Raw genomic sequence first — 15,484 nt, forward strand, 5'->3', positions numbered from 1 at the left:
TATGTAGTTGTTTTTGTTATGTGCTGTGGAGTAGATTTCCGAGGGTTTCTAAGGCTGTAAATCTTTATGGGAGCAGCTGGTGGTTTCAAACTACTGATCCTGAGGTTAGCAGCCCTATTTGTAACCACTATGCTACCAGAGCTCCTTGTATGTGTGTGTATATATGTAGATAGATAGATAGATAGATAGATAGATAGATAGATAGATACTTATCTACTTTTCACAAATGTTTGAAAATGGTTTTAGATATTCATCAGCAGAGAATAAGAGATGCTTCAACAAGGAGCAAAGTGACATGGAAGTTCACTGTTCCAGAAATTCTCATTGCCCCCCCGCCCCCACATACGCACGTATTTTCCTTCCTGTGCAGGAAACCTCACAGCTAGATGCCATGGATCCCCCTGCTTATCGCTCTTCTCATATATCAATGTTTTAGGACAGAGGTGAAAAAGAAAGAAGGCAACAAAACAACACTTATTAATTTCCATGAATTTGAAGTGACTAATTTTGTCTAATTTTCTAATTTGGTTTAAATGATGAGTCCCTGCTATGTACAATTGGTTAAGCACTGAACTAGTAGCTAAAAGGCACCTGGAAAGACAAGCCTGGGGATTGCTTCAAAAAAGTCAAAATCTTGAAAATCCTTCGGACCCGTTCTACTCTGAACACACGGAGTCACCGTGACTCAGGGTCACCTCAGTGCTAGCTAACGACATTAAAGATAATTATAATTCCATTTTTATCTCCCTAAATAGTGTCCTAACCTAAGTAGAGGGAAGTTATGGCATGCAAATAGTAAACAAATCTGCTAAGCTAGGTCATTATAAGTGATGTCCTTCTTTTTCAATCCCCTACTATAACTGCTATAAGAAGTAGTATTTGATATAAACTTTACTTTTTAATCTTCTCACAGCTTGCACAAGCCATTACAGAACTTTAGACTTCAGTTTTCACACATATACAATAACAAGATCAAGTTTCCTTTTCAACTTTGATTCCCAAAGACACTAGTAGACAGGATCTAAATTTCTTTATGGCCGTTGTTGCACATACTTTTCTTAAGAAGAAAACATATATACAAGATTCTGAAAGGTCACTTGTAGCTATTCTTTGATAAAGTATTTCTTTCACTGGCAGAGAGCAAAGGTTAGGAATAACAATGATTAAGTCTTCTTTTGATATGTGAAAATGTTTGGAAGCTAATAGGTTTGTGAAATTCTGCCTGTAATATTTCAACCAAGTTTTATTGCAACAGTTGGGAATTTCAGCACTCAGAAAGTGATGTGTACAGACCTTTCATTTAGGGGCAGCATTTCTTCTCGTTCTGCAGAGATTTCCAATTAGATTTAACAAATATTTATTCACATCTACCACTTGATAACATAACTGTACTGTCTACGATGTTGGATGATTATAAAAGGCAGTATACATCGTACCATCCAATACGGGGAAATGTTTTTGTACTGATGTTAGAATAAATAAAAATGAAAATAGCTAATGAATTAATAGATTTGCACCAGAAATGCTGATAAGCATACTGAAAATGGGAGTTTACATTCTCTCTAATCTTTCACAAGTATTGATTGCAAAATCACATTGGAAAAACAAATCATGTAGTATTTTATTTCTTTCACGGTGCTAGGGTAATACATTATGCATGGTCATTACTCAGTAAAAATGGTGAGCATTTATTGAGTTTACAACATGCTGAACATTCTACTGAGTATTTTAAATATATTTATCATTTTAAACCTCGTAAGGATGATATGATGTTTGTTTAGTTAAGTTTTGTTGTTTGGTGCTGTCTAGTTGGTTTCAACTCATACTGACCCCTTGCACAATAGGAAAGAAACACTGCCTGGTCCTTCATCATCCACACAATCATTGTTAAACTTGAGCCCACTGCTGCTACCGCTGTGACAACCCAGCTTATTGAGGGTCTTCCTTTTTTCACTGACCCTCTACTTTACCATGCATGATGTCCTTCTGCAGGGACTGGTACATCCTGATAATCTGTCTGAAGTATGGAGGATGAAGTCTTACCATACAGGCTTCTAAAGAGCATTCTGGTTATACTTCTTCCAGCACACATTTGTTTGTTCTTCTGCAAGACCATGGTACTTTAAAAATTATTCCCCAACACCATAACTCAAATGCATCAGTTTTTCTGTGGTCTTCCTTATCCATTGTCCAACTGTCACATGCATATGAGGATATTGAAAATGCCATGGCCTGGGTCAGGTGCACCTCAGTCCTCAAACTGACGTCTTGACTCCTGAACACTTTAAAGTGGTCTTGTACAGAAGATTTGCCTAATGTAATATGTCATTTGAGTTCTTGGCTGCTGCTTCCATAAGTGGTGGTAGTGGATCCAAACATAATGAAGACTGACAAATTCAGTCTTTTCTCCATTTATCATGATGTTATTTATTGGACCAGTGGTGAGTATTTTTGTTTCATTACATTGGGGTGCAATGCATATTGAAGACTGTAGTGTTTGATGTTCATCAGTTAGTATTATATGTCCTCTTTGCTTTTAGCAAGCAAGATTGTATCATCGGCATATCGCAGGTTGTTGAGTCTTCCTCCAACACTGATGCCACATTCTTCTTCATATAATCCATCTTTTCAGGTTATTTGCTCATCATGCAGATTGAATAAGCATGGTAAAATAAGGTTTAGAGACATTAAAAAAAAAAAAAAAAAAACTTACATAAGGTGACATGTCTATATGGTTTGTTGTTGTTAAGTGTTATCAAGTCGATTCTGACTCATAGCAAGCCTGTATCAGGTTTCTGAAGATCAGCTGGTGAGTTTGAACTGCCAACCTTGTCATTCAAACCAACCTTGTGGTATACCACAGTGCCTAGGTAGGTTTAAAACTTGTAACATGCAATTCTCTTAACCCTCACTCAATCTCCACTCTCAGGAATTGGTTGTTGAATGGTTATGATCCTGATCAGAATATTTGATACATGTATGTGTGGAGAAGTATATGGGAATGCTAAAGTGAGCACATGTTTTGAAAATGCCATATACAGCTGTTGACTTACTGTAATGGTTGTGTTTTATGATGTTACTTTTTACAATAGAAAGCATCAATATAGATTTGGTGCAAATCCACATTGCTATAATGTTCCATTATATGAGCCACTTACATTTTGCATTTCAATTCATCTTTTTTAAAGAATAATTCTTATTTTTATAAAAGTTGAAAAACTTTAAAATCACAACATAATTATAAAAAAAAAAACCTCTCATGTAATTCTACTGCTCATGCTTTTTATAAAGCATAATTTAAAAAAATAATTTGAGAATCATACTCTGCATTCTACATTATAATACTGTTTAATTCACCACTTGAAAAATTGGCAACTTTATCCTAATATGAAATCTTTTCTTCCTCCTGCTTCTCTGTGAGGAAATGTCTGAACCAGATTCTTATTCCACATTGCAAAATTAACAGCTATCAATACTGGGTAGAAAAAGGATTCTGGGAACCTAATAGATTCAGATGTGGAGTTCTGGAATTCAGGGAGGAAATACACAAAGAGTCAACTAGTGCTGTAACAATTGGCTAAGGGGCAAGACTTACTCAAATGCTATTAGCTAGTCAACAACTATAACCAGGTTTTTGAGGTCTAACTTTGTTTACTATGTCCTGAAGTTCTAATGCAGCCCATAGTCTGTTTTGTTAAAATAAAAAAATAAAAAACCCCACAATCCTATCTTTTCATTTATTGACTTGGACTTTTTCCTTGCTACAGTGGCATAGTTGGATAGTTTTAACAAAATTTATCTGGTCCACAAAGCTTAAAATATTTACTATCTGGCCCTTCACAGAAAATTTTTGCCAACTTTTGGTTTATGGTAATTTTATTCTAGGTGAACAATCAATTCAGATAAATAATTGATTCATGTTTTCTATGTAACCTTTAAGTTAGTCAAGATATAATTAATTGGTTCAAATAACACAAATAACTAAGTGAGATTCAAGAATTCTGGAGGTTGGACATTGGGGGCAATAAGATATTCTAGTGAATCATCATAAATGAAAAAAAAAAAAACTCTCTTGGAAAAGGACACTGTTTGATTTTTCAGGTTTTAAATTTGTAATGACTATAAAGACAACTAGTTATTTGAAAAGGTCCCAGTTGGAACATTCAGGGACTCACTGTAGGTTTCCCTACCCCGGGTAGGAATGGGCCAATTAGAAGGTCTGCCCTTTCTGGTGATTATGGATTCCATAATTCTTTAAGTTGGACGATTCACCAGTTCACAATGCCAGAGAGCAGTCATCAAATTCTGTCAAAATTTTCCTGGTTTGGATTCTAGGTTCTAGTGAACAGATTGTGATAGAAAAGTGTGGCACTACAGTGATGGCGCAGAACTTTTGCTTAACCACTGGTACAGATTTGGATTCTCAGTAACTGTTTTCATGTCATTTTAAGGAAACTGGTAGAGAAATGTTTCAACTTATAGGATTTTGTTGTTAACAAAACCTCTCTTGACCTTCTTGTGAGACATGTTGTTGTTGTTATGTGCCATCGAGTCGGTTCCAACCCATAGCGACCCTGTATAAGGTTTCCGAGGGTGTAAATCTTTACGGGAGTAGAAAGCCTCATCTTTCTCCCGTGGAGCAACTGGTAGTTTCGAACTGCTGACCTTAAGGTTCGCAGCCCGATTCGTAACCACTACGCTCATAGCAAGTACAAAAACTTATCTTGTCTCGAAGATTCCCAAGGCCTAAAGCTGAAAATTGTTAAAATCAGAAATAAGAAAAATGGAAGACTTAATTCTGTTTAAAACAAAAAGGTATGTCTATTGAGGGAAATGTGTTCTATTTGGAGGAACCATAGAAAAAGCTTCTGTTTTGAGAAGTAATCATTCAAACCCAGACATATATGCCATTGTGATGCACTTATATTTTTATTTCTCATTCTCAAATTTTTACATCCTGTTAAGAGGATGTGGTTCTTATTTATAGCCACTTTGTTAATGAGTTCACATTCTAAAAAGGTACTAACAAATCAATAAGTCTGTATCACAAAACGGCAACCAGATATGGTGATTTAACTTTATCCTTAAAGTAGAACTGCCCCATAGGATTTTCATGATTATAATCTTTATAGAAGTAAATCACCAGGTCTTTGTTCTATGGAGGAGCTGGGAGAGTTTGAACCGTCAATCTTTCAGATAATAGCAGAGAGCTTATCTGTCATACTGCCAGAATGCCCTGAAGGCAATATTATCTCATTAAAGAAAAGTAGAGTAGAAACTGTAAGTTACCAATAACTGTCCTTTTTTAAAATAAAAAAGACACCCTATTTGTAAATAGACTGAGAGATCTGAAAAAGTGAGTGGAAGAGAAGTCATCTTAAGATTTCCAGAAGATGACATTCAACTTCATTAACAGTTAAAGGATTTCTTATACATTTACTATTCCAATCATTTACATATGGATCAGCAACTTCACAGAGAAAATGTTTTAAGTGAGTTAATGACTCTAATTTTAGTATTATCAGATGTTTATAAGATAAATTTTTAAACTTATAATGAGGAAAAGTAATTTATTCAGATGCATTTATGCTTAGTAATATTTTCCTAAGTATTATTTAAAGAGTGAGTGACGTCAGGTGACTTTTGTATAAATTCTATAGATCTAAAATCATCATTAAATTACATGTAGCCAACTTATTGTATTTTATTTCTGTCTTAATATAGAAAAATGCTAATATGCAGATCTATTCTTAAATCAAATTGATGAATTCCTCCTCCATACTGTTGAAATGAAGTGGACCCGACTGCACATGAATGCGTCTGTCTGGTCTATTTAGAGACACATTGTCAGGACCACAATGAGGTCTTCCTGACATCTGGGAAATTCAAGTTCATTTTAGCTTCATTAATGATGCACATTTAGAGATTGGGCAAAATAGTCCCTGAAGAACTCAATTACACTTTGTATTAATGTTGATAGCAAAGCTCTTTTCTGGAAGACAGGATAATACACCATTAAGTACACTAACCCTAGTAATAGCTTGATTCTGAATAATTTCCATTCAAAGGAACTAGTATATTTCTAAATGGCATTTCATCAATTCCCAATCAATAAACCATTAACAAAGTTGAGGACAGTATTATTCAATAAACCAAATCATATACTTTGAGGAAACTTTTATTGCTTGTCCTTGTGGTAAGCTTTAAAATGATTCAGAATAATGAGAGCTAAATATCACAAATATACAAAACTTATCCAGTAAGGAAATATTTGTCATTTCCATGCACACATAAACATATACTCTAGACGTAGGAAATTAATGTTCTTTAGCTTTCAGTGTCATGAAACTATCATATTGCTCATTACTAAAGGTATTTTTTTAGGAGAAATTCTAGTATTAGTATGTGTCAAATAACCCCTTTGTCTTATCTTTCATTAAATTCAAAGGAAGTAGATTCTTACACATCAATTATGGACAGACTTCTTGTTGCTAAGTGCCTCTGAGTCAGGGTCCGACTCATAGCGACCCTGCACAGGGATTCCAAGGAGCAGCTGGTGAGTTGGAACTGCTGGCCTTAACTGCCCAAATTGACATTGCCTTTTACCGCATTAACCGGCAGCACCACACCAGAAGTCCTGGTCAGACTTAGGAACACTGAAAAAGGATTTTTCATCCTTATTTTAAAAAGAAAAGAGTAATATTCTGAAATTAATTTCTTTGAAAAAATGCATACTTTGAAGGTTAAATTTTCATGTATGGTTTTTTTCATATTTTGCCTAGAATTCTATTTTTTCATTCAACACACATTTATTGGTGATGATGAAACGAAGAGTAAAACAAAATCCCTGAATTGTGTAGTTTAAAATCTAGTGCCCCTTTTTGAAAACACGTCCAACTGAAACTACTCTTCAATATGCTTTATTTTTTAGGAGATTGAGTCAACTCTAAAGATTTTCTTTTTTATTTTGATGTGAAGAATAGTATGCTGGATGACTTTAACTCCAGCCAGAATGTAGTGTTTGTTTACAACTATGCAGAGTCCTATCTGGTGCATACTGTGACGTACTTGATGACTAGCTTAGAGACTAGTAGTTAAACTCACCCAGAAGCACCTACGAAAACCTGCCAGGTGATCTACTTCCCAAAGATCACAACTAAGAGAACCCTAGGAAACAATTCTACCCTGAAATAGTTGGGGTCACCATGAGTTGAAATGAACTCACAGGCATCTAGCATCAACATGTGTAAAAGCTACCATCTGTAAGGTTTGAAAGTAATCTGCTTAAAAATCTGATATTATATCAAGCAGAAAAACAAAACTACCATGATCCATTAAAAGGTACAACTTTCTGATCTTTTCAGTGAAAATACCTTGCTAATTTTCTCTGTTTTGAAGGTTAATACAGTTTTCTTAAATATCTATGTTTTTAAAAGGGAGATTAGAAGCCATGAACAGTTTAGCTGCTTAATACTTAAGAGCCCTTGGAATATGGCTTTATGGGCACCTGAGCTAAAATGCAATGATGCCATCATTATGGTGAACTTTAAATTGTTATTAAGTGCTGTTGAGTTGGTTTCAACTCAGAAATCCTATTCGAGTTTCCAAGGAGCAGCTGGTGAATTTGAATCAATGGCCTTGTGGTTTTCAGTCTAGTGCTTATCCTACAGTACCACAACAGGACTCCTAGATTTTTCTTCACAGTGGTGTACTACTCTTACTCTTTCTTGGCAAAGCTAAATGATTACTGAGCTTCTATAAATATGCTTATCTCTCCTACTTTGGACATAATGTCAGGAGGGACCAATCGCTGGAGAAGGATATCATGTTTGTTAAGGTGGAGGGTCAGAGAAAAAGAGGAGGACCCCCAACGAGGTGGAATGTCCATGTGGCAGCATCAGTGGACTCAAGTGTGGCAACAGTAGTGAGGGTGGCCCAGGATCAGGCAGTGTTTCATTCTGCTGTGTATACGGTTGCTATGAGTCAGTACCAACTCGATGGCACCTAACAACAACAACAACAACATAAATATGATCAGAAATCTCATTGGATGGGTTTGCATCCCTCTTTTTCTCTCCATGGTTTGTGACGATTTCTACCTTTTTTATCATTTGAAGATTCACTTCTCATTTCGTGCACCACAGCTTCTACCCTCACTCTTCCTTTTTAAGAACTTTTCGTTGTGAATTGGGTCAAAGTTTACCGAGCAGATCCTTAGTTTTGTATTTAATAATTCATACATATTTAGTTGCAGATCATTGATTGCAATCCTTTCAATGTAATTAATTTATCCCATTTCCTCCCTGTGCTTCCCATTCCTATTCATCCTTTTTTTCCTAACCCTTCTGAACTTTGTCCTTGGGTAAATGCTATCACATCTCAAATAGAGAGCCATTCTAACTATGTGTACCTCACTAGTGTTATTGTTCCCTTTGCAGATCTAGCTATTGTTTGTCTGAAAATTGAGCCATGGGGGTAATTCATTTACAGACCTGATAGGAGACAAGGACCATAATCTCAGGGGTTCCACCGGTCTCTATCTGACCGGTAAGCCCGATCTTTTATTTCTTTCTTTCTTTTTATAGTTCTGATACTTGTTTCACATTTTTTACCACTCTATCCAGGACATTATAATATATTTCTTTGCTAATGAAGTTGGTAATGACTAATGGGTACCATCTGGGTCTTCTGGCTCTGTGGTCATTTAGAGAGATCACACTGTTTTAAACTTGGGGGGAAATGATACACATGTTACTGGGGTGAAGGGGAAGGCTATATATAATAAGAAGGAACATGGAAAAACAATGACAAAGGCAGGGGAAATCACTGGGAGGAAAGCAAGTGTTAATGGCTATCAAGGTAAATACTATTATATTCACAATCCTGCATTAACAGATGTGAGTATGAAAGGGGCAAAGTTATAAAAATTACTTAGCTATAACTCAACACCTTGAGGGACTGAATTGCTGGACATAGGAGCTCAGGACCATAGTCTCAGGGACCCTAAGGTCAATTTACATAACGTAGTCCACAAAAACAATATTGTATATCCTTATTTGGCTAATGGTAACTGGGATTTTAAAAGTTCATGAGAAGCCATCCAAGGTGCAACTATTTGTCTCTCCCTGTCTGGAGAAAAGAAGAGTGGTGGAAATCAAGGACATATGGAAAAAATCTATACAGTGGACTAATGGATGGTGCTAACATTGGTCTCCATGACTCTCACTCATTGCTACACAAGTGTACAACTCTCCCTGCCCATTTCTTACTTTTCACCAATTTTATTTCTTCTGTGTAAAATTTTATCTCTTATTTTCCTCATGGATCTCACACTTGGCTATATTGTAACTTAGTCTATAATTTTGACCAATCAAGATAATGCTGCCTATCTCCTTTCTGTTTTTGTTGAAACAGTCATTGTGATTGTAAATGCTGTTGACTCAGAGCAATGCTTTGCAGGATTTATGAAGAGTAACTGATGAGTTTTAATTGATTACTTTTTGACTCCAAGTTCAGTACTTATCCTGTACTACCACACCAGGATTTTTTATTGTCTCTATTTCTAATATCATTATCATGATTACTTTCAAAACCAATGAAAACTTCTCCATAATTAAACCTCAGAGTTTTCCATGTCAATTTTTTTGATGATGAAGATATAATTAGGAATGAGAAATGATCATGAATTCAGAGAACTAAGATATTTTATGGATAAGTCCACTGCAACAAAGATAGACTTAACTGGGAAGAATCTGAGATCTTTCCATTGTACTTGCTGTCTCTTAGTATTACTATTTTCTGCTGGTAGTTTACCCACATTTATCTGGTGTTGATGAAATTTCACTCATCCATCAATTGTTCTTTTTGATGAGGAATGCAACCCCATTTCTCTTCAATTTGTCATTCCTGACATAGTAAATCATGTGATTGTCAGATTCAGAATGGCCAATACCAGTCCATTTCAGCTCCCTAATGCTTAGGATATCGATGTTTATGCTATTATGAAGTACAACACTGTGATAGGATAATATCTATGTGCCCACAGGGAAGACCAGTTAATACCACTATTATGCAAATGTATGCACCAATCACTAAAACCAGTGAGGATTAACTAGAAGAATTTTACCAACTTCTTACATCTGAAATGGAAGAAACATGCGATCAAGATGAATTGGTCATACCTGGTGATTGTAATGCAAAGGTTGGTAATAAATATGAAGGATCAGTAATTGGAGAATACAGCCTTAGTGATGGAAATGATGCTGGAGATCACAGGATAGAATTCTTCAAAACCTATTATTTGTTCATTTCAAATATCTTCTTTAGACAGCATAAAAGATCCACACAAATGGACCTCATCTGTGGAAAGAGACAGTGGAAAAGCTCCATCCATCTCATCAGTAAAAAAAAAAAAAAGGAGCAGATTTTGGAACAGACCATGAATTGCTCATATGCAAATTCACACTGAAGCTAAAGAAAATGAAAGCAAGTCTATGTGAACCAAACTATGACCTTGAATATATCCCACCCGAATTTAGAGATTATCTGAAGAACAGATTTGATTCATTAAACAGTAAAGACTGAAGACCAGAGGAGTTGTGGACGTCATCAAGAACATCACACAGGAAGAAAACATCCATGCGAGCCAAACTATGACCTTGAATATATCCCACCTGAATTTAGAGATCATCTGAAGAACAGATTTTATACAATAGGCACTAAAGACTGAAGAGCAGGGGAGTTGTGGGATGACATCAAGAACATCACACAGGAAGAAAACAAAAAAACATTAAGAAGGTAAGAAAGAAGGAAAAGAACAAGATGGATGTAAGACGAGACTCTGAAACTTGCTCTCCAGCATAGAGATGCTAAAGTAAATAGAAGAAATGAGGAGGTGTAAGAGCTGAACAGAAAATTTCAAAGGTCAGCTCGAGAAGACAATGTCAAATATTATAACAAAATGTATAAAGACCTGAAGTTAGAAAACCAAAAGGGAAGAACACACTCAGCATTTCTCAAGCTGGGGAAACTGAAGAAAAAATTCAAGCCTTGGCTTTCATTATTGAAGGATTATCTGGGCAAATTATTGAATGCTGCAGAAAGAGTCAAAAGAAGATGGAAGGAATATAAAGAGTCACTATACCAAAAGGAAATTGTTGCTGTTCAACCATTTTAAGAGGTAGTGTATGATCAAGAGCCAATGATAGCATATAAATAAGAAAATGGAAAAGAACCATATAATCATAATGATTGGTGCAGAAAAGGCATTTGACAAAATCCAACATCCATTCCTGATAAAAACACTGAACAAAGCAAGAATGGAAGGGAAATTCCTCAACATAATGAAGAGCATATATGCAAAACCAAGAGCCTACATTACTCACAATGGAGAGAAACTGAAAGCCTTCCCTTTGTGAACTGGAACCAGACAGGGATGCCCTTTGACACCACTCCTATTCAATATTGTGCTGGAAGTCTTAGCCAGAGCTATATGGCAAGAGAGGAAAATCAAAGGCATCAGAATTGGAAAAGAGGAAGTAAAACTCTATTTGCAGACGATATGATCCTATACTTAGAAAACGCCAAAGACTCAGTAAAAATGCTACTAGACCTCATTGGAAGATTCAGCAAAATGGCAGGATGGATATAAGATCAACATACAAAAATCAGTTGGATTCCTCTATGCCAAAAATGACAGTGTTGAAAGGGACATAAGGAAAGCAATACCATTTACAATAGCCACCCAAAGGATAAAATATCTAGGAAAAAATTTGACCAGAGAAACAAAGGACTTATGTAAAGGAAACTACAAAACACTAAAAAGAGAATCCAAAAGAGACTTACAGAGATGGAAGAATGTACCATGCTCCTGAATAGGAAGACTGAACATTGTGAAAATGTCAATACTGCCCAAAGCAATTTACACGTATAATGCAATTCCCTGTGAGTAAAGTTTTACTAAAGGTAAACAGAAGCAGTTGCAAGCATACATTGACAGAGAACTTTCAGAGGTTCAAGCCAGATTCAGAGGAGGACATGAAATGAGGGATATCACTGCTGATGTTCGATGGATCTTAACTGAAAGCAGAGAATACCAGAAAGATGTTTACCTGTGCTTTGTTGACTATGCAAAGGATTTGATTGTGTGGATCATGATAAACTATGGACAATGTTGTGAAGTATGAGTATTCCAGAACACTTCATTGTGCTAATGAGGAACCTATACATGGACCATGAGTCTGTTGTTCGAACAGAACATGTGAATGCTAAATATTTTTAATTTAGGAGAGGTGTGTGACAGGGTTGTATTCTTTCACCATAGAAATTCAACATATATGTTGAACAAATAATCCGAGAAGCTGGGTTATATGAAGAAAAACGTGGCATCAGGATTGGAGAAAGACTCATTAACAACCTGTGGTGTGCAGATGATAGATACTACCTTGTTTGCTGAAAGTGAAGAGGACATAAAATATTTACTCATGGAGATAAAAGAGCACAGCCTTCGGTATGGATTGCATCTGAATATAAAGAAAACAAAAATCCTCACCACTGGACCAATAAACAACAATCTTATCAACGGAGAAAAGATTGAAGTTGTGAAAAACTTCATTTTTCTTAGATCAACCATCAACACTCATGGAAAGCAGTCAAGAAATTAAATGATGTATTACATTGGGAAAATCTGCTGAATAAGACCTTTTTAAAGTGTTGAAGAACAAAGATGTCAGATTGAAGACTAAGGTGGGCCTGATCCAAGCCAGGGTATTTTCAGAAACCTCATAAGCATGCGAAAGTTGGACAGTGACTAAGGAAGACCATAGAGAAATTGATGAATTTGAGTTATGGTGTTGGAGGAGAATAGTACCATGGGCTACCAAAAGAACAAACAGATCTGTGTTAGAAGGAGTGCAGCCAGAGTGCTCCTTGGAGGCCATGATGGCCAAACTTCATTTTTCATACTTCAGACATATTGTCAATGAGGGACCAGTTGCTGGAGAAGGATATCATGTTTGGTAAGGTGGAGGGTCATAGAAAAAGAGATAGACCCCAGCGTGATGGATTGGCAAAGTAGCAGCATCAGTAGGCTCAAGCGTGACAACAATTTTGAAGTTGGCCCAGGACTGTTAGTTCATAGGGTCACTATGAGTAGGAACCAACTCAATGGCACCTAACAACAACAACAACATTAAGTGTGGTTCAAATTTTTATCTTATCTATGATGTTCTCTGAATTATTCAAGCAGACAGAATTGTTGTTTTCTTTGGGAAATTTGTTTCAATTCCTAGTAGAGCAGTTTTACATTGTATTATGTTCAGTTTTACATGTATGTGCATCTACTTGAAATTGAGTAGTCTGGATTTTTTAGACTTGTACCCCCAATAATTAACACAAAGCCAAATAGTTAATAACTATTAATTTATTTGAACTCTATTTTTCTATTGATCTCAACTTCAGCTGTAATAACTAAGGTTGCTTAATCAACATAAAGTTGGGTATAAGGCATTTTTATTATCTAAAACACTATTTCGCATCAGTCTCTTTTTCTCTAAATAATGTGAGATGGTTATGTTTGAGTCTAAATAAGGAATAGTTACAAGGGGAAATGAAATCTATAAATCATTTAAACCAAATATGGTTCATATCAAGTCATAATCATTACGGGTTCCAAATCTCAGATAGCTTAATTTCAAATCAGTAAAATAGTTTAAATTTAATCCTAAGTATTATGTATTATTTTCCATAAAAAATTGTAGGTATGATTAATGGCACTATTATGAATACCAAATCTAATTATTGAACATTGCTGAATTTACTTGCAATTCAATGTTTAAGTGCAGTAAGATTAAAACTATTTGAGTTCATATAACGTGTAGCAAATCATTATTACTTCCTCCAATTGCTATTGTAATATTATTAATCATAATGAATTCCTTTGAAATTCAGTGGGGTTCTGATATATTATTCCATATGCATTTCCACTATAAATTAGCTCTAGTGACTTTACTATCTAAGAAGTGTTATTAAGTTACCACATAACACCTGCAGGTTCATAATTAGACCAAGAAATGTATTCTAAATGAAATAGCTCTGACCACTTCTACCGGAAATGGAAATCAGTTAAATGAACGTAGATGAGATATCCTAACAACAAACTATTTCTAAATAGTGTAAGACTAACAGTAAGACTGTTAAATTTCCTATATCTATAGGTCCAATAGCCTTCAATGAGAAATGGTTAAAATGCAAAGACATCTGTTTTCACCTGACAAAATCGAATGAGTTCAATCATGTAGGTTGCACATATCTCCATTCTAATTAAATGGTGAAAAGGATTTATGGGGACAATAGGATTGTGACTCCAAGGTATATTTGTCTTCACCTCTGTCTGTAAAGTTTCCTGTTCACAATAGCGGGCAGTAATGAGGGCAGGCAGAAACAAAAGACAGCTCTGCCCCTCTTGTCTTTTACTCAGTTTTTCCTTTTGTTATGTAGGTGATTTGCTGTTGCCATGCAACTTGCCACTTCCAGAGTATTTGAGAATCTCTGTTGTGAGTCAAAGTGTCTTTCCTCTCCATTCTGTGGTGAATAAAGTAGACTAAAGATCTGGAGAAAATGTGAAATCCTAGCTCATAGCATTTAGGTCAAAATCATACTCCAGTCTACGGTGTAAGGGAGGAAGAACAGGAATCCTGGACACCTTTTTTATTTGAGGGGTCATCTTGCAATTTTGTTCATTTGTTTTATCTCTGCTAAGAATTTAGTGGGGGAAAAAAAAGCCTATTTCCTCAAATCTAAGAATAAAAACATACTTTGAAAATCCAGTGTAAATGTGAGAGAGCGGGACATCCGGCTTCTGAGCGGTTACCATTGTGTCTTGCCTAACAAGAGAGTGAAATGAAAATGGATGATGTTGAGAAGGGCAAGAAAATTTTTGTTCAGAAGTGTGCCCAGTGCCCCACTGTGGAAAGGGGAGGCAAGCACAAGACTGGGCCAAAGCTGCATGGTTTGTTCCGGCAGAAGACTGGTCAGGCCTCTGTAGTCTCTGAAACAGTTGCCAATAAGAGCAAAGGCATCACCTGGGGAGAGGACACACTGATGGAGTATTTGGAGAATCTTAAGAAGCACATCCCTGGAACAAAAAATGATCTTTGCTGGCATTAAGACGAAGTCAGAAAGGGCAGACTTGATAGCTTATCTCAAGAAATCTACTAATGAGTAATAATTGGCCATTGCTTTATTTATTGCAAAATAGGAATGTCTTGTGACTCTTTTTTTACATGTACCAAATTTAAATTGACTCATAACACCAGAATTCAGATCATGAATGGCTGATAGAGTTTTGCTATTTTTTTGGACAGTCCTAAATTAAATAAAACATTGAATGTGGTTAAATGATAATGATCAGACTTTAAAAATTTTGAAAACAAGTGTTATGGCTGCTTCTCCCTACCATAAGATTAGACTTGAGGCTAGGTTGGAT

At 35.8% G+C, this 15,484-nt stretch overlaps 1 pseudogene; it reads left to right on the forward strand.

Annotated features, from left to right (window-relative positions):
- The first annotated feature begins 14,904 nt into the window (after positions 1 to 14,904).
- LOC102823503 lies at positions 14,905 to 15,223 on the forward strand (annotated as a pseudogene).
- Positions 15,224 to 15,484: the final 261 nt, after the last annotated feature.

This window comes from Chrysochloris asiatica, unplaced genomic scaffold, assembly GCF_000296735.1.
Source record: "Chrysochloris asiatica unplaced genomic scaffold, ChrAsi1.0 scaffold00151, whole genome shotgun sequence".
Lineage (NCBI taxonomy): Eukaryota > Metazoa > Chordata > Mammalia > Afrosoricida > Chrysochloridae > Chrysochloris > Chrysochloris asiatica.